This window comes from Cyrtonyx montezumae, unplaced genomic scaffold, assembly GCF_038088225.1.
Source record: "Cyrtonyx montezumae isolate F1298 unplaced genomic scaffold, pur_monq_1.0 scaffold_16, whole genome shotgun sequence".
NCBI lineage: Eukaryota > Metazoa > Chordata > Aves > Galliformes > Odontophoridae > Cyrtonyx > Cyrtonyx montezumae.
Genome location: NW_027071892.1, coordinates 9,976,567 through 9,996,920, shown reverse-complemented (window position 1 = coordinate 9,996,920; position 20,354 = coordinate 9,976,567).

The window sequence follows — 20,354 nt, the reverse complement described above, 5'->3', positions numbered from 1 at the left end:
TAACACATACCTGGGTGGGAGAATAAATGATGTCCAGCCTGAAGGAAAGGATCTGGGCTTTTTGCTACACCCTTTGGGTGCAAATCATCAGCCCCGTGGAAACTGCTGCCCAATGCACTGCTACAGGATGTATCCCCAACCAGGGACCTTCAGCAGGCAAACCTGACAACGGAGCTGTGTACTGCCTTGCTATCCTCCTCTCATCACAGCTTTCAGCAGAATTCAGGCTGAACCTCTCTGCTGAAATTTAAGCCCTCTCTTCTGTGTGTGTGGAGAACTGATCATTCCTTTTCTCTTTTGCAGCAGTTTTTGAAGATTGCTCTCATCTGCTTTTCCAGTTTTCTTTTCCTGAGGCCAAACCACGTCTCCTCACCCTTTCTCCATCAGGCTGTGATTCATACTCAGCTGGTGGCCCAGCAGACTCTCCTCTGAAGGATACAGCCTGTTCAGCTGCGTTGTATCCCATCCCTCCATTTACCCATTGTTATCTCTATACTTTCTCACCTGCAAATCCAGTCAGCATACTCTGGGTTAGGGCATCCTGGTCATTAATGGGAAGAATAAATAGCAGTACACCTTCTCTCCAGTCTACCCAGAATGGCTGGCTCCTATTCTTCCATTTTTTACCATTAAGAAATAAGACACTTTGGTGATGGTGTGAAATTAGCATTCTCATTGCAGAATTTGAGTATGAAGGAGAAACAGCTAGGAAAACACCTCGTTCAGCCTAAGGTGGAGTGAACAGCCCTCCTCACCCATGATCCACAATGCAAACTGTCCAGCACAGCAGGAGCTATGAGGTGCACATCACATATAGCAAAACCCTGTTGGGGAAAGAGCTCAGGGCAGCAGAAGGACTAAAGTCTGGGGAAGTAGGAAGGGGAACCATGGAGAATAGTTCTGATGGAGGCCAATTCATTGACCCTGGGTGGGGTCTGGGTCATCCCCTGAATTCAAAGGAATTGCTACAAGCTGAAAGGAGTGCCACTGGATGGGAAATGCTGATTTATCACTTGTGCTCAGCAGAGCCCACTCCTTCACAGTAAACTTCTATTTATAGGAATCGGAGAGGTGGAGGACAGAGGCTCTCTTTGTGCTTACCAAGGGACAATAATTTCTGGGAATTCCACCTTCTCATTGCCCTTCAGTGTTTGCCCTACAGGTTCATTATTCATTTATTATGGGGAAGCTAGGCAAGGCAAAGGCATGCAGTCCACTGACAAGTCACCTCCTCGGGTATTTTCTGCCTGGAGCAGGAAGTTGCAGCTGGGTCGGTAACAAAGACATCTTCCCTTTGATTTCCCCCCTGAGCCATTCCCTGCAGCCTCAGCTTGCTGCCTCAGTGTTGATCTGCTATTTCACCTCCACTGCGAGCCTTCCTCCAGAATATTCCTACATGAAAGAGGAGGAAAACCCACATGGGACATTATTCTCCTACAGCCAGACAGGGCCATTATGATCATCAAGTCTGACTTCACACATAATACAGGACATTCCTTTCTGCACTGAGCTTATAGTTCCTCTGTGAGCTGGAGCAGATCTTGTTGAAAAACACCTGGGGTTAAAAGCTTCAAGAGATGGAGAATCCACAGCACACCTTTGTAATTCCTTGCTAACTCCTACTGGGGTCTGTAGCTTGGGATTCCTGGAGAGGGCAAGGACAGAAGGCAGGCACCGACTCTCACTCCTGTACATCAGGAATGTTTAATTCTGCTGAAGAACACAGAGGCAGTCTCCATTCCTGGAAAGATCAGAAGATTGGGCTCATTGCTAAGCCACATATCACTGATCACACAAAAACAGCATTCTGAACTGATTGCACATTAATCCCTTAGAAAAAAGAGCACTCTCCTAAACTTCAGCGTTTAAGAAAACTGTGGTTTTGGAAGGATCAGAACAACATGGGGTTATTTCCTATGTTGTAAGTGCCACTGTGGCTCTCCTGGTGCCAGGCTGTCCAACCAGCCCCTCTGGACCCACAAAGCACCAACACCATCCGTGGGTCGGGGCAGAATCCCATGCGCTCCAGCTGAGCGCATCCCACAGCAGCTTATCACCTCCTCCCATGCAGCATCGCAGAGCTGCACCGGGTGCCAGGAGGGTGCTGGGGGCTATCTGCTGGTTCCTGGCAGAGGTTGGAGCATCTGCTCTGCTGACCCAGTAATCAGAGCAGCCGCTCTCCCCCCTTCGCCAGCTGGGCTGTATTATGATCCTGACTGCAAATAAAGACGACAAGAAAGCAGAAGAAGGGCTGTCAGGCTGGTAGATAACCCAGCCGCCGTTCCCAGGCAGATTCCCCCAATATCAGGCCCAAGAGAGGCAGATGCCCCTCTCCTGAGAGGTTCAAAGTTCAGGCTTATTAGCGCAGGCTGAGTAAGAGTTAATCAGGGCGGAAGGACTGATGTCAGAGCCCCACTAACCCTGCCTGCTTCCCACACAGCAGCATGGCCATTAATTAGCTCCTTGATGAACTAAGTCATCTTTCAAGTGTAACAGTCTCTGCAGAAGCTGAAGCACGGTGTCCAGTTGCAATAACCTCACTGGCTTCACCAATGTTGGGATTTGAGCCTGGGTAGAAGCCAAACAATAAAGTATTTCCCATTGCCTGTACAGAGCTACATTAGCATCACACAAATGCTCCTTGCTGCTAAGGACAGACCAAGATCCCCCCTTTGAAAAAGGTTTCACTTCTTTGAAAATCATTACTGAGAGCTGGCGTGGTCAAGCGGTCCAGCCCATAATAGCTTAATCCAAAAAGGGCTGCTGAAATGAGCCATTTCAGCTCCATCCAGCTGGGTCCTTGTGCTGCATTTGTCACGGTGGTATTGGATGGCAGAGCAAGGCAGGGACACAGGGAGAGGGGGCAGAGCCTGGGCTCCCAGACATCTGCCACACAGACCATGCACAGTCAGTTGAGAGCAGCCAAAATCCCAAATCCATTACACAGACAAACACTTGGGCAGCCTCGACCTCGCTGTGCCTACACTCCTCAGTCTATGCATCCCTTGCAGCCAGGTTTATGCCCAATGAGACAGCTTTCAGCCAGCACCTTCCCAGCCCCGGGGACATGTCAAGCCCTGGGTCTGGTGGGACTCCAATCAGGCTCTTGGCTGTTAAATCTGTGCAGAGAGGAAGGGCTGCCCCTTGCTGGGTGCAGATGGTCAAATGCACCCGCACATTCCAGGCTGAATTCAATTTTCTGCTCTTCACCCAGAGCCCTGGAGAGCAGCAGCTGCCTCAGACTTCACCTAAGATGCATATAAATAGAGGCATAATACCTTATTATAAAGGAATGCATGCCTAAGTAGGAGATACAGTTACCTTTGGAGGAGGAAGGGGGAGGAGGTGAAATGCAGCACAGAGGAAGGAAAAGCAAGCTGACAGAGATCTAGATTGACTTACAGTAACGAGATGCTGTCAAGATGAAAAATCACATTGCCCCCCTCCCTGGTGCTGCAGCAAAAGTAGGGGCTTGGCTCTGGCACCTTGTGCTGGGGGAAGATGAGAGTTTGCTCCTGAGATGCTGGAAAGTGAGAATGAGTCCCTGGCCCATCTCCAGCTGCAAAGCACAGTGCAAGGAGCCTCTGCAGCACAGGGAATCCTGGAAAGTGCCACCTCTGCACTGCAGTGTTGAGCCCAGGTTTTAATCGAGAGGCTGCAAATTGTTTTGGGCACTGTCTTGGTCCTGTCGGTGTGTCCCTGGGCACTGCTCAGTCATGTGGCCCACAGTATGTCATGCCCACATTGTGCCCATGTCAACACGTGCACATGGCTCATGGAGAGCACCATGCTGAGAGACTTGGCAGCATCCACACAGAGCAGGTCCCCCCCAGCCTGCTCTCTGCACAGCTTTGGGACAATCCTGCCTCTCGCTTGCAGCCAGCAACTGTAGGCAGACTTCAGAGCTCTGCCTCCAGACCTGGCAGACATCCTGTGGACATAAACCATCACCAGCGAGCACCACCCGGCCAAGGACAGCCAAGCCAGAGCTCCCTGGCCCTGTTCTCCTTCCAACTCAGCAGCTTTTAAGGACTTTTTCTTAAGGGCTTTTTTTTCTCGTGGAGCCCACACCATGCCCCGGCACACCACATGCATGGCTGCACCGAATGGGTCCAGCTTGCCAGCGCTCTGCTTTGATCTTCCCAGCCTGGGACGTGATGTAACACCTGCAGAATTATACAGTAACCAGAGAAAAGAAAGCTTCTGGCAAAGAAAAGGCACCAAAAGCAGAGGGTGGGAACCCGTCTGATTGCCCCGGCTCAGCACGGCACTCCGCATGGCTCGGGGTTGTGCAGTTGGTTGGCAGAGGGATTTTTAAAGTGGTTTTGTTTGTTTTTCAAGGCACAACCCATCGCCTTGGCTCTGTGTTGTCGCTTGCTCTTCCCGTGGTGGGCAAAGGGGAGGAAGGGGCAGTCCCATGGCGGTGCCCACGCAGTCCCTGGCACCGCTCACTCCTCTGGCCAGCGTCTGAGGTTTCCTAGCAATGCTATGTACTACCTCAGACCAAAGAAAACACATTAGGAGAGCATCCACTTTAGAACAAGGACAAAAACCGGTGCCAGAAACCATGGAAACCCCAGAGAAAACAACTGAAATTCGTGTTTATGTGTGGCTCCCGGTAGCTGCAGAAATTGGATTCCCACATGAAAGCGGCCCCACAGCGAACACCGAGCAGGCAGAGAGCCCATCCCACTGCCACCTGCCTGGCCTTTGCTCCTGGACACCAGGAGAGAAGGGGAACATGAAGCTCTGTGCCCATCGATTAATGCTGGCGAAGTACTTGCTGCTTGAAGCTGAGGCAAAAAAATTGATCTTTGAAGAGATTACTCAGCAAATTCAGATGGCAGAAGCTTTGGGATACGCAGGAACTGGCCCTGTTAAATTACACGGGAGCAGGATCTGGTCTAGCTTAGGCTGCAGCATTTACACATTTTGGAACTGCTGCCCAGGGAGGTGGTGGAGTCACTGCCCAAGATGTTCAAGGACTGTGGAGATGTGATACTGAGAGACATGGTCAGTAGGCACTGTGGATTGGTATTGCACTTGGGGACCTGAGAGGGCATTTCCAGTCATAATTATTCTATGATTCTGTACATTGGAATAAAGCAGTGATGGAAAATGCACCCAAGACCTTAACCAACTACATCACGGAGGACAAACAAATTTCCAGCTTGAACCCTGCCAGAGTCCTTGCTCTCTTGCACCAATTCTAGATAAATCCCACACCTCCAGACCAAATATTTCTCTCTATCTAGCAGTAGATCAAGATCACTCACAGCAGAGACATACATATCTCTGCTGCTGAGGACGTGGCCCCAGCTTATGGAAGAAAAGGTTCTGAATATGGTTTGTCTTTGGGCTTTGGGAGAAGGCTTTCAGGGCAAGAAGCTGTTTCATGTTAAGAATTCTTCCATTTCTGATGATTTGTGACAAGCATAATCCCATACTAATTAGATTTTGGTGCATGTATTGAAAGCACACTGCACATTTTGATTGGTTGGGGTTTATGGAAGCTCTTGCTTGTTCTGCACAATTGTTTCAAAATTAATCCTTATAAGCCAGTAAGCTCAGACCAGATAGAGCAGCCAGAAGTCCAACCAAAAAATACATAAATGAAATTACTTCTTGTTCTCTACTTCTCCTGACCTAGCAGGGAAGTAGGCAGGTTACCGTTTCTGACATTACACTACCACTCAAAAATCTCCCAAGCTGTCTGCTTTCATTGCATCCGTGATATCAGCTGTGTTGACCTGCTCTTAGAGACTTTTAATTCTGTTTGCTCTTGGCTAAACTCCATTCCTAATCCTATTTTCACCCATTTCTATCCAATTTAATACAGCTTCTGTAAGTCAAAATTAATTACTCCATGTGCTCTTCCCAGCCCTGTGGTCTGAAGGAATAATAGAGAAATCCTTCCTCACCATTAACAACACCTCATTGCTGCTCTCCTCCAGGAGAGCTGAGAACTGGAATGGGAGTTGCATACAAAAATCCTAATTCTTTGCTCCTTTGTGCCATTAGTATTTCATTGTCACAGTCCTCTCCTTGGTCAGTCTCTGTGTGTCCATTTCTCGCTATGAGATGGTTGTGCCTGTGGAGGAGCGCAGATCTCCTGGGGCAAAGAAACAAGACATCACCTCCAGGTCATCTCTCCCTTTTCCTTTACCTACTCAGTAATATTTCACTTGCCTTCCATTTCCAGTACTAATTACTCCTTCTGTCTAACTTTGCCTGTAAGGCTCCCAAAGGGATGAAGGATTGTTGTCTGATCACACGCATCTCACATTTTGCAAAGCTGGGCCCTGCTTTGTGACTTCCTCACCTACAGACATTGAGTTTGTTTTTAACAGGGATGCCATAGGTTTGAGCTCACTGAGACTCACAAAGCATCCAGAAGATTTAAAGAAGAATTCCTACTAAACCCCAGAATAATAATTTTATCCCATTTCTTAGACATCTAGGAACTCTCCCATGCCCATAATGGACATTCTTAGTTTTGTTTGTAATTATTTCACCCTCTGTGCATTCTCACATACCTCTTTTTTGTCTTCTTCTACATACAGATTGGGATCCAGGAGGGTACCACGTGTTTAGGGACATCAGGGGCTCTCCATGCCTTCAGAAGGGACAGCATTACTCTGTGAGCTCTCTGATTCAGAAAGGGAAAACTAATGAGCATTAAAGCAATAAGCCAGTGAAAAAGAAATGGGATGTTTATGTCTCTGTATCTGTGTACACCCAGCAACCAGTCTGGCTCAGGCACTTCCCAGCACTGCTGCATTTCAGAGCTAATTGCCCTCACTGGAAGGAGGACAGAACAGAGCTCTAGGAGGAAATGTTAAGGACAGTGTAGCCAGCTTCAATGGCAGGATGATGCAGAGGGGAAATTTCCTCCCCAAGGTTCAGTTAAATGTATGCAGAGGGTAATCAGGGTCCTCCAGTAAAACTCAAATAGATTCTCCCAAGAAGTGGACTGATCCACTCCATGGCATCAGTGAGAGTGATATACAGGGTTAAAGACATCCAGCCAATAAAGTTTGCTTTTTCTATGTCAGACAAGAAAATAAACCCAGAGCTTTCATACAAGATTAAGCCATTCATGCTGGCCCACGCTCTGAAGCAGAGTTAAAATCCAGTTATAGAAAACATTGATAGTAATGTAAAAATCTGCATGGTTAGAAAGATCCAAGAGAAGAAGCAGTCCTGCAATGTTCACCTTTGTCACTGCAATGCTCAGACATTCCTGAAGCACTTGGCATTTGGGGAAATATTTGCTTGTCTTCCTTCTTAATCATCTTTAACACACAGGTTCAATCTTCGTTAGTGAATTTTACATGCCTCACAGTACGTTTTCCTTCTGGTTTTTAGAGCTGCAAAATAGCATTGTGGATATTAGGCAAATGTCAGAAACTTGATCTGAATATCTTTGCTGGAGCAGCACAATAGTTAAGTGATATTTATGAGCAACACACAACTTCAAATTGCTCTCAAATAATTGCTCTAGGCTTTTGCCAGAAAAAAGGTCAAAATTATGAGTGAGATATAAAAAAAGACGGGTTGTCATGACAAAAAAAGACCTTCTTATGTAATGTATGAATGTCCTACAGCTAACTCTGACAGTGACAGACACTCAGCCTGAGAAACTAGTGTCCCAGGTATCTATGGAAGCATGTTTGCAAGCTTGAAAGAACCATTCTCCCATAACATTATGCTAATTCAGGTAAACAAATTGAAAATGAAAGCTTTTAAAAAATTAACTTCACTTTCATCACTTCATTGCTATTATTTATGCTGTGTGCTGCTCCTTTTAGCCTTAGTAAATTGTTCTTCTTTCAGTTTCTCAGCAATTAGCACATGGGTGCTGTTAGGAAGGAAGTCGTTTTAGAATTTGCTTACCACAAAGCAGTGAGACTGAAACAAGTGGAAGAGTACAGCGAGGCTCTGTGCCTTTCCCAAGTGTCAGGTTCATAAAGAAAATAAGAACGTACTGTTGCTGTTTCTTAATAGCATTATCCCTGTAACTTAAACAGAAGTTCAGTTTGCAGAGCTGACACATTCTGTGTGGGATCAGCCAAAAAATTTTTGTTCCTTCATTGTGAAGAATGTTAAGGTTTCATAAATCCTTTCAATCCCCAACAAGGTTTTTGGACACTATTTGAGAAAAAAAAGAAAAAGAAAAACACAAAAACAAACCCACAAAGAAAAGAAAGACCCACTCACACCACAGGTCAGTGGCTTGCTTGGTGGTAGAGCATCTTCCAGGGGAAGGCAAGGCCAGAGCTGCTTGTTGTAGTTCATCTGCTAGCAGGACAAACTAAGGCATGCAAGTGCTAAAATACGGCCAGCACAAAGGTGCTCTTTCATTCCTGGGAGTCATCATCTTCAAGTCATTAACTGGGGATTAGTAAGAAATTATGCCCAAACAAATGGGAGATGGAAGGGCAAGAAATTATATTCCTTTCTTGAACCTTGCGTTATATGGAGTGGTGCCAGTGCAAACAGCAAAGAGAACAGAGCATTATGTCTTCCGAATAATGAAAAAATGAGATTGGCAATTAGAGCTGGATGGTTGTTTTCAAAACAAAGCATCTCACGGGTGAACATCGCTCTGCCTGCACCCTGGCATGGTCCTCGGCCTCTGCCCAGCTTTTTGAGGCTTAGCTGGTCTCCCGTCCCTGGTAGGAAGATGGAGCAGTTTGCATGGGGCTCACGACAGCTCCCAAGGCTGTAAATCAGGGGCTGTGTCAACAGCGTGTCAGCAGCATGAAGGAATACCACTGCTCCTCATGTGAGTTTTCCTCTCAACAATCTCCTCCTTTCATTCGCTTTTTTGACTGATGCATGGTTCAGGAAGCGGGTGCAGGAGCAGAGCAGTCACTGGTAGTAAAAATGCATCACTTAGAGCAGTGAGGAAGTTTCATCCCACAGAATAAGGTGCTGGATCTGCTGGAGCACTGTGTCAAGGGGCAGCCCACATAGGGATCTCCAAGGTGAGGATGCAAAGCCCAAGCCCAAAGCTGGTGCCACCCCTCCAGGTGCAAAGCTGGTCCTGAGCTCTCCCATGGAGCTGTGAGCCCAGCACAGGACCCCTGGCACATGCCTAAGCACCCCTTCAAAAATCCCAACCCAGCTCTCAATTTTAACATATGCTGTCTCAGAACCTTCACACGGTACACCAGCTGCAGTCAAACCCAGCAGCTCGTGTTTGTACTGCTCCTGCCCCAATAAATCATAGAATTACAGATTCATTAAGGAAAAGACCTCTAAGGTCAGCAAGTCCAACCCTAACCCATCCCCACCATGCCACCAAACCATATCCTCAAGTGTCCCACCTCCATGGCTCTTGAACACCTGAATTTGCACTGTTTGGAGCAGCAATAAGAGCTCCTGTTGAGGAACCCAAAGCAGCAGCTGCCCTGCAGAGTGTGGGGAGTCCACCTCATCATGAGCCCATGTGGAGGAGAAAAAGTGGCAAGCCATATAACCTGGGAGCAGTAATTGAGCATGTGTCAAACAACTTTACAACCATGGTGCACTGGAAAGCCAATAAAAGAACAAAACACAATCACTGCACTTTGATTAAGAATCTAACATTTAAATGAGGTGCATCATCTGTTTGTGTTAAATGTGTTTGATTTAATTTGTTATTGTACACTTATTAAATAAATCAGCTTTATTGAATTTGCTATGCTGGTAGCACACTGAACAGAAGTTAATGGGAGAGAAGGGTCTGGAATTTTCTTTTTAAGTCAACGAATGCTCTGTTTGCTTGCAATAGCATTCAAGAAAATTATTTCCAGTTAATTAAAGATGTGAATTTAGAGCAGATCAGTTCAGCCACCTTAAAACTCCTAGCAGAGCATTTCATTCAGAATTCGAGCGCAGTTGACTCAGCTCAGCTTGACTCACTGGCTGCGTGATGCAAGAAATTGAATTAAGGCCATTTAAAACCTGAATGAATGAATGAATGACAGCACCAGCCCTTCTTGGGGGATAATTTCTCCCAGTGTTTCCCCTGAACACTTCAGTGGAGTGCTGGGAGCCACCAGCCCAATGGCATGTGCCAGCAGCGGTGCCCTGGGTGGGTAATGGCCCCAGTGACACTGCCCTCCCAGTGCAGACTGCTGTGGAAACGCAACATTTCAGTTCACTGTAATGGGAGACTCAGTGCAGAGCTATTAATGCAGAGCAGCTGGGGAGTTCCACAAACGTCCGCAGCTGGGCGGACCACAGATCTCTGAGCACAGTGGCAGCCACCACCCCAGCCATCAGCTCGTCACCCAAGTCATGGACAGGCATCCTCCTCGCTCCCAGTGCCTCCAGGTGTGAGGTGAGTGATGCCCACCCAACACTTGCATACCCAAACGCACCTCGGTATGGAACACCTTGAAAAATGTCATTATGAGCCTTGTTTTTTTTCCTGGTTCCCCTCCACCCCTGCACACCGCCAAGCAATACCTGCTCGTGTCACAGAGCAGCCAGGGAAGCTTTGAAGCCCTTGTGCCATCCGCTGTCCTGGGATGAGCAGTGTGGAGCCTGCTGCCATCCCATCACCTCCGCACGTTGCTCCTCAGAGGAAGGCAAAATTCCTGCCGCGGGACCGGCGCCGCTGTGCCAGAACTCCGCTGACCTCTGTAACCACACAAGATTTAGTGGTTACTTTATTTCAGCTGTAATGAGGCTTTGTAAACCGCTAAAAGCCAAATGTTTTCTTCTCCTTTAACTCTTGGTGGATCGTGCGAAATAAATAACAGAACAGACACGCTGCCTGCGTGCGACCTGCACCCTGACTCCCAATTACCCGGGGTCTGAAGTGGGCAAGGCAGTGGGATGGGAGCAGGTGGGTGCTGAGCAAGGGGTTGGTGAAGGTAACAGCTCCTGCCCCACACGGCACCAGGCATGGGGATGGCTGCTGCCACACTGCAGATAGCTCAGAGTGTGTCTGGAACAGTGGCACATCTCCCCCAGTCTCTTCCAGGTTAATGAAACCTGCTTGGAGCACTGAAGACGGATGCTGACTAATAAATACAGCTGGAACTGCTGTTACTGGACATGTTTTTAAGGTGAACTGCTCTTTCTTTAAATGTTCTCCTTATTCCAGACTCTGCTTTGCTGCAGCATAATGTATTTGGTGATGATCAAACAAACTGACGTGCCGCCGCTGTGTAATCAAATGCTCCACACTCTGCTGCTAACAAAAAAAGCTCATCCCATTTCTGTGCTTTGCAACAGGTGTCTGGTTGTTCGGCGTTCCCATAGCCACAAGGGCAGCTGGCACAGCGGTGCCAGGGTGCAACAGCAGGGCTGGGAGCGGGGCTGTCCCAAGCACACTGCTGTGCCATCATCACAGGGAACGAGGGGGCCATGCAGGATTCAGCCCGTGTGACCCAATTAATTTGGAACAACTGGAAACATCTTTCTCCAGGTTTAATTTGCTGCATGAGTGGATACCGCCTGCGTGATGATTTAACGTGGGACAGGGGCAGGGCCCTAGGCAAGAGCATGGCACTGAGCCACAGAAATGAAGGCTCTTGGTGAGGTCTTCTCCCTGTTGCTAGGAGCAAAGGGGCACCCAGTGTGCACCTTGCTGCCCACCTTAGCTCAGCCACATGCCCCAGGCCATGCCTGCCGTCAGCCAAGAGTGGCTGCTCACCACGAGGAGCATTAATTCATCAGAAAACACTATTTTCTGCTAACAAGGCAACTGCAATGAATTATGCCCACTCTTCTCATCAGATGAACTCAGCTGCACTGAGTTGGGAGCAGCCCTTTGGGGTGAAGTCAGGAGTCTGAAGAAGGTGAACTGAAAGTCAGGAATGCTGGATTCAGCTCCCAGCTTGGCCCCCAGTAAATAATAACAAAAGAGTAACAAGCTTCAATCAGAAGACCGATCTGCTCGTGCTCGGGGAAGTTCAAGAATTTCCATTAAATTCACCTGGTGGGTATTTTGCACCCAACCCCTCTGCCCAACCAACGCCATGCAGTAAACTGTGGCTGCAACAAGGGCTGCTTTCAAAGTGTTGGAGGGGTTCCGTGGATTTTTTCAAGTGCACCTTTGCTTTGTTCATTTTCTGGTAAACTAATCCAGCTTGATATTCTAGTTTTTGTTACAGCCGTGACCTTTTCAGTTCTAATTCATATACACAAGCCTAACCATTTTGGCATCTGTTAAGCTATTTGCTGTAACAATAAACTTGCATCAGTAAGTTCCACAAGTTTATAACCTATTGTACAGCAGCAGTTTTATTTAAACAGATAAACTCAGATTCTCACCTGCAGTAAGTTGGACTGAAGTCAATTCATGCCATCAAAAGAGCTGGCCCAAAGCTTTAATTTCATCAAAGGCCTCTTTGATCTTCTATTAGAGGAAAGGGAAAATAGATGCACTTAATATCTAGGGGGGTTATGCCACACGTTTTATCTTCTTCTGACTCTTAATCTTTCAAAGAGCAACTGTGCTTTCCCTTTTCCCTTTTTTTGCTGTCCTTTCCTGGTTACAGGGTCTCACTTGTGACTCTGCTTTGCAGTGACCCTCAGAACAAGGCTGAGAGATCATCTCTCTGACTTGAACCTGCAGAATAGATCTGTGTTGGGTTATCTGCTTTGAGAAGAGAAGCCACCTACACATTACAAACATGTTTTAGGAAAGGCAGCAATTAACCCCGCACCTGCAGGGTGCCTTGCAGCTCTCAGTGGTGTCGAGTGCAAGACAGCTTCTGCTATACAGATTCCACTAGGTGGACCTGGTCTTATCCAACCTCACTGCTCTCTTAAGGAAGGGCCTTATCCTGTCATTTCTTCATGTTACCAGGAAGACACATCTTCTCAGCCCCTAACACCAAACAAAGGCTTCACTGTATGACACTCAGCCATGTTCTCCTTCTCAACTTCTTCTTTAGTCCCTCCCTTGACCTCCCCGTGATCCCTCAGATAAACCAGTTTATCCCCCTACTGCAGCTGAACAAATTTCCTTTCCATGTTGCCAGTGTAATTGCTCAGTGAGATGGTATTTGGGTTGAACAAGACCCAGAAAGGCTTCTGGAAGGGCACTCTTACACCTCCATTGTTGAGTGGGCAAGGGAACGCCATACAAGAAAACATTTTTCCAGTTATACTCCTGGTTTTTATATATTTTGTGTGTGCAAGATCAGTCTGAGCTACTGAAAGGGTCTGAAAGCTCAAACTAGGTCAATGTGCAATGATTGCATTGTTGGATTGCTGCCTTGGTGATATCCATCTCACCAAGGACAAAGCCAAGCTGCCTTGGCAGGGCTCTGAGCTATCATCTGAAGCCGATCACTTTCTGTCTCCACCAAGCAGAGCTGGAGCTGAAGCCCAGGCTGTGATGGATGTGCAACTTGCCTTGGAGCTGGAGGAATCCCCATGCTGAGCTTGAGTGAGGAATTTAATCAGGTCGGGTCTCCCTCGTCTTCAGCAGACTCAGGACAACTGCTTGAGAAGAAAGTGCCAGGGGCCAGCTTGCCCAAAAGGGAAGTTTTGTCACTACTCCCATTAATTAGAGCTTTGCAGAGCACTGAAGCATGAAGATGTAAAACAAAGCACTGTTCCAACTTCATTCCCCCATAGTTCAGGATCTCCTGCTACACCACAAGGCACTGGCAAGCCCACCAGCAGCTGTGCAGCATGCTCTTGGAAGCTCTAAAATATTAAAACATCCCTATAAACAGAAGAGATACAAAAGTTGTATTTCCAGTCCTCCAGCAGGACAGCATCTGCCTGGGTGTATGTTCTTTATTGAAAGGCGAGAAGAAAAAAGAAAAAAAAAGAAAAAAAAAGAAAAAAAAAGAAAAAGACACACAAAAAATAACCCCATAGCTTTTAATTTGGACATTCTGTACTGAGATTTGCTCTTCTTTAGGAAGAGGGCACTGGGCTGTCTTCCACTTCATGCCCACATGAAGTGGGCATGCCTCTAGAAAGTTCTGTTAGTGGGGACAGGCCATAGGGTGCCTGGCACTAATTCTGAGCTGCAGCCTTGCTCTGCAGAAGCAGGGAGTGAACATCCCAAGGACACAGCACAGGAACTGCTTATGGTCGTCGCACCCAGGTGGGCTTGGTGTACCCTGCGGGATGGTGTGGGTGGGTAAGCAGCACCTTGGACAGTGGGTACAGCTCCACGGCCAATGTGGGAACAAAGATGACATCTCAGAGCCCATGGGGACAGTGGCCTCCATGCCTTGCTCAAAGGTTTGTCTGCAGAAGAACTCTGCACTGACATGTACATAAATTAGCCTAGCCTGTTCCCAGCTCTACTGGTCGACCCACTGCTGGTGCAACTTTGTCAAACCAACTCATGCTATCGACCCCATATTCCACACTTTACATTCTTTTAATCACATTGAGCTGAAGTTGCATCTCCAGAGAGAAAAGAAGTGAAGTCAAGCTTAGTTAATTCATTTTAACTAACCCTGACATAAGTCTGACTTTTCCTTTGTCTAGACAACAGCAAGAATGGACTTGTTCATGGTGTGTAACACCATTGCCAGGCATACACCTGGAGCAGTAGAGGCTGTGACAAGACTATACAGACAATTACACTGCAAACGGAGCTGTGACCCACAGGAAGACCCTACCAGTCAGGAGCTGGGAGTTACTCCCTGCATGGGCAGGAAAATCCATTGCAACCGTAGGTGAAGTAAGTCTGCACAAGGAAAGAAGGTGTCTGCCGCTTGGCCGTACAGCAGCAATCACGACAGAAGTCCCTGGCTTGTGAAGTTGTCAAACTGTAAAGTTAATGAGGTAGAAATGAGAGTTCGGTGCAGGCGTCTGAACGTTTGAATTGCTCCCCGACGGGTTCCCCCTCCTCTTATTGCAGCCTGCGTAAATGAAGTGACTAAGGGTCTCCCTGGACGCCGGCCAACTCGCCACTGCTGCTGCAAAAAGTGTACAGCCTTGTTTTGCAGATTAATAAATACAAAGCTGCTGGTGAAGGAGGAACATGTGGTTTCTAAGAACTAGACAAGCAGGAAAAGCAGACAGACATTACTGTGCTCCTTGTCCTGGTGAAAAAAAAAAACCAAAACGTCATCCAGTCATCCAAGCTATGCCTGCAGAAATACCCCTCCACCAGGAACGGGAAAGCAGTGTTGCTGTGAGACAAAGCAGTGGTGTTTCCAGGAGGCAGAGGGGTGCCTGGGGACACAAGGGCTCGGGTGCTAAATGAAAAAGGTTGCAGATTTTTGTTCTTTGCCACTGGAAGAGGAATTTACATGGGATAAATCTGACTGGACCTGAGACTTGTATGGAGGATAAGTTGGTGAACACAGAGATGACACATCACCACCCATAGGTGTGCATCTTTGGGAGCCCAGTATGAATAGCACTGTGAGTGGAAACAACAAATAGATCTTTGTGCTATGGAAAGGCAAGGGATGAACTGAGACATTTCCAACAGCCTCCCAGATGAGGAACTCATATCTCCCTTTGGAAGCCCCACCAGGTGGCCTGCCACACTGCTCAATGTCAGAATATTATTTGCAAGGAGCAATCAGTAAAGCACTGATGAATCTGCGCTCATGTCTCAGGTTTGAGACAAAGATTTTGCCTTTCAAAATCCCTTCATTAGCTGCATAAAAAATCCTGCTCTTGTAATGCACCATTTCAGAGAAGCCTGGTCTGTCCCTTCTGGGGAGATGAGTGCCTCACCACAAAGCAAGGGAACAACTTTCAGCTGACAAAACAAGCAGCTTCAAAGGAGCCTGTAAGTGAAAGTTAAGGCTGGAACAGAAGTGACACAGTTAGGTTTAAAGGAGGATTTGGGCCCCATTGCTGCTTCTTTCCCACACTGAATGAGCTGGTCCATACACTGACTTTGGGAAGAGCCATCCCAGCAAAGCCAAAGCATTACTGATGTGCTGATGGATGTGTAGAACGATCCAGGCTCTCGCTGCTAACATCTGCGCACTCTGCATTATCTGCACCATCGGGCTTTCTATGCTCGAGGCTCGTATCCTCTCCCAGTGCATGTTATTGTGATAAAAAAGCAGCTGTTTAGATCCGGTATCGTATCCCGCGTGCAGGCAAACACATGTGATGGCAGCCCTGGGGTGCTCTGCTCTCTGCCGATGACACATACAGCAACAGGGAAATTGTGAAGATCAATTTTACACCTAATTTGACACGAGTTAACATGTCTCTGTAAGTTTCCTAATGTAACACAGCCTCACTGCGTGTCACTTACAGCTGTTTCCTTTATTTGGTGACTTCCAAAACTCCTGACTTGCAAGTTTAGGAAATTGCCAAGCTGTGACTTTGGATTGCACCGACTCTCATCATCCAAAAGGCGCTGGAAAGGCTCCAGCGAAGCAGTGTGATGACTCTGGAAAAGCATTAACACGTCTCACAAGGAACAAGGCTGTCTGAGATGGCTCCGGGGTACGTCCAGTGATGCTCCCACCTGCCTCTGGGATGAGGTCTGCTGGGATTTAGTGTGGGTCTGGAAAACTCCAGGAGCTCCCAGAAGGGCTCTCAATAAGAGTTCTGGGACACTTCGTGCTCCTGCTATTGGAATTGTTCTGGGAAACTCTGTAGAGCTCCTGGCTGCCTCTAGAAGGGCTCTGAATTGTTTTGGGAGGATTCGGTTTGCCTCCTCTGGAAAGGCTGCAGGGAAGGTCTGAGATAGTTCTTGCAAAGGACACGGGGAGCTCTGAGAAGGCTTCAGCAATGCTGCAGGATCTGCGGGTCTCTAGAGGTCTACAGAAGCCACAGCAGTACTCTGCAAAGCCCACAGTGACACATTGACAGCTTCACAGGGTTGCCGCTTGGCAGCGTTGGGAGGCTGTGACTTCAGAATTCAGATTTGTGACTCAGCGGATCACAAAGTCCGTGATTGATTGCATTTCACTGCATTTTGCAAGTGTTTCACATTTGTGGGTTACAAATCTGAGGAGCTGTCAGCTGAAGGGCAATTTTCATGCATACTTCCATCCCATTACTGCTCCTCCGTCACCTCTGCTGCTTCCTTCACTCTCAGAGAGAACCAGAGTTCAAAGCCCATGCTTGAGTTTCCCCATATACCTGCACACACTTTTCTTCTTCCTTTTCTCCCCAGAATCACTGCTTTTCCATGCACATAGAGTACAGTGCTTTCCAAGTTACTTTGTCATGTTTAATCACTTGAAAGTCAACCCTTCCCTGCCTCCCCTTCTTCCCCACAACATAGTTTGTCTTCTCAGAGGTTTCATAGCAGTGTCCAATTGCACCCGTTCTCCTCTGCCTTGCCTTGTCTCTGCTTTCAGCTTTCCTTCCTTGCATATCCCTTCGCCTTCCCAAGTGGGATCCATCTGCAGCACACTGTGATAGTTACCTTCCCCAAATAGGCACAGTCCCTGATTTCAGGTTCCCTTGGATGAACACAAATCTCAACCACTCTCCACTCTTGCACATCACCAATCCTCCTTTCCCTGCTGTTTTTCTCCCCTGCAGGAGATATATTTATGCTCCCTCATGAGAGTTAGAGAGAGTTGGTCCTGCCTCTGGGAATGGATTGAGAGAGCTGCATCATCCAGAAGAGAAGTACTAACCCATATCCCTATTTTATTTTCCCACTCTAGCATTTACCAAATATAAGCATGTAGACGTGAACACAGGAGGGGAGCAGTGCTGGGCGGGATGCTGGCAGCACGAGGAATTCAGCAGCTTTCTTCCATGTGTCACCCGAGTCTTGCTGTGGTTTTATCTCTGATTTTGCCACCAAAGCATGGCTTACATTCTGTAGTAATCTTTAACGAACAGGACTTCATGAGAGGGGTTTCAGAAAGAATCAGCTTGCAAACTCAGCATGCTGATCCTGTTTTATATAATTCTAACATTTGCTTGTAATTCGCATTTAAGACATTTTCACCAAAGCACAGCCATTCAAAAATACATCTGAGCCTCATTTTCAAAACACAAATCATATGAAAGATGACAATTCACATGAGTTAAGCCAAGCTAGTTGCTTTTGGCAGGACCAGCAACTCCTTAACAGCATTTTGCCTCCTTGCTGGCCTGGCTGCACTCATTTGAGGACACCTTTCTTTCCCTGGGTCCTGTTGCCCATCCACAACCCTGTCTGCATTTGAATTGTTTGTTGCCCGTTTCTTCAGCTGAGAAGCTCCAGAGCTGAACAGAGCCATGAGTGGGGTGAGATGCTTGCAGCAAGCCCTGCTGGCCCCCATGTAGGGCTGCCATGTGTGCTGGAGACATCTTCTTCCCACATCCCATACACAGCTCAGTGTCTGCCTGCCCCCTCTGGGGAATAATGCATTTCCAGGGTGCAAGGCAATGCTCTTCTACAGAGGTGGCAGCAGTTCCTCTTCTGCAAAACTCAACTCATCATCTCTCATCCCAGTGCTGGAGCTGAGGGGTCATTCAAATACAGATTGCAGAAAAACTCCAAAAATGGTGCCAGGAATCAGTGTGCTTCTTTGGGAGAACAGCACAGTGCTTTCTTCATATTGCAGTAACTATGATTTGTTTTCACTAGGTCCAAAATTTTATCTTATGCCGTGCTCCCTGTTACACCCAAAGAAAGGAATTAAGGCTCAGCTTGCCCCTCCTGTGCCCCTATTTCCCCCTTTTCCTACAAGAGCCAAGCCACCAGGAGAATTGCGAGCTGCTTCTCAGCTCCACAGCTCCACAACACAGACATTGGGATTGTGCTGCAGATGTTGCCTGCGCTGAATGTGCAAGGATACTGCATGGTGGTGTCACAGCTGGACATCTCATTAATAGGAACAATATTTGGTTTGAGCCATTTTAATTGAAACCACGGCTGTAGCAGCATGTATTTTTTTCTGAATCATATGCAAACGTGTTCCACTCGTCCCTCCCCGCCTCCTGCGTGATCATTATTGCTCTAAGACATCTGGTTTCACAGTTCAACAAGCACAGGCGTATTTCCACCATGTAGTTCCTCGCTTGTTGACAGGGCAGAATTTTTTAATATGGGGTTACTATCATCCAGACTTCCTCCACCTCCTCATTTATGTGACGGATACCTCTAAACAGTCTCCCAGCTCCTCCATCTTCAATCTGCTGGCCCAGTTTTATGAGCTTGCATACATGACACCTCGATGTCTGATTTCCCGCTCCCCTCCCCTCCCAGATGAAATCCAAACCCCAAACATGAACCGGACCTAATACTTTGTTTTTCCCTTTTGTTAAGAGCTGTTCCATAGAAACAAGGCCGGCAGCTTGGAGCACGTTCATTCTGCAAGTAATGTGCATGGGGGTGTATGGGCAGGATAAGCTCCCTGGAGCACGGCTATGGGACATCTGAGAGCAGAGCAGCTCCAGAACTTCCATTTTCTTTTCCTATAGCCTCAAATCTTGTAGTTTTGGTACCTGTGTTCTTTGCATCCTCCCTCCATGGAAGGGTCTCCAGCCACACATTAACCCCTCCAGCCATGGAATAAAGTATCATCTCCACTCCAGAGGTGGATGGCAAGCAGATAACTTGTCCAAAGGTGACAGAAGGTACTAACAGCAAGGACACGCCGCAGAGATGCAGTTATTTACATAAATCAGACAAGCAGATGAGAAAATTTTACACTGGACTGGAGGGATCCCAGTGGCAAAGCCACTTTTCTCCCACTGGAAGCCACAGACCCTCACTCTCAGGCCATCTCTTTGCCCAGCCTAGAGCTGGATGGAAGCACTGCAGCAATCGGATGTCCTCTGACAGTGCATGACCACGAAGAGATTTAAGCCTGGCTCAGAGAGGTGCACACTCCCTGCAATAATTGCACCTGCTGGCCCAAAGCATGACTGGCCCCTTTGGGGCTTTATTTTGGGGCCTTTTTTTTTTAGGCTTTATTGTGCACAAAACTCAAAAATAGAAGCAAAAATTATTAGGTAAGGTAAAAACAAATTTTACCTTTCGTTCTTGGTTTATAGGTTACTGGAAAATAAGTTTTACAAACTATCTCTTGCAAAGGACTTGTTTGCAGCTAGTTTATATAGTAGCTTTTGTTCACATAAAAATTTAGAAAGCTACTTTCCTCTTCTCCTTTCCCCCCCCTCCAATACATAAGGGAGGTATTACAGTGTGAAATATATCTACCGCTAGCAAGGCTGTGTTGTGAAGCTAAAATGAACACAGTAAATTCTGAGAAGGAATTTGTTTAACCTATAACCTTAAAGTAATAAGTGGAGTGCTAAATGTTTTGGCTCACACTGATATATTTTTATAACACTTGGCAAGGCAGCTAGGAGTCTGAAAGAAAAACTCGAGTGCTGGAGACACAGCTCCTGCCTCTCTGTCTCAGGGAGGCTGAGCCTCAGCTGGGCACTGAGCCCCGTCCCCACGCGAGCACCAGCAGCACACGTGGCAATGCGTGAGCACGAGTGGG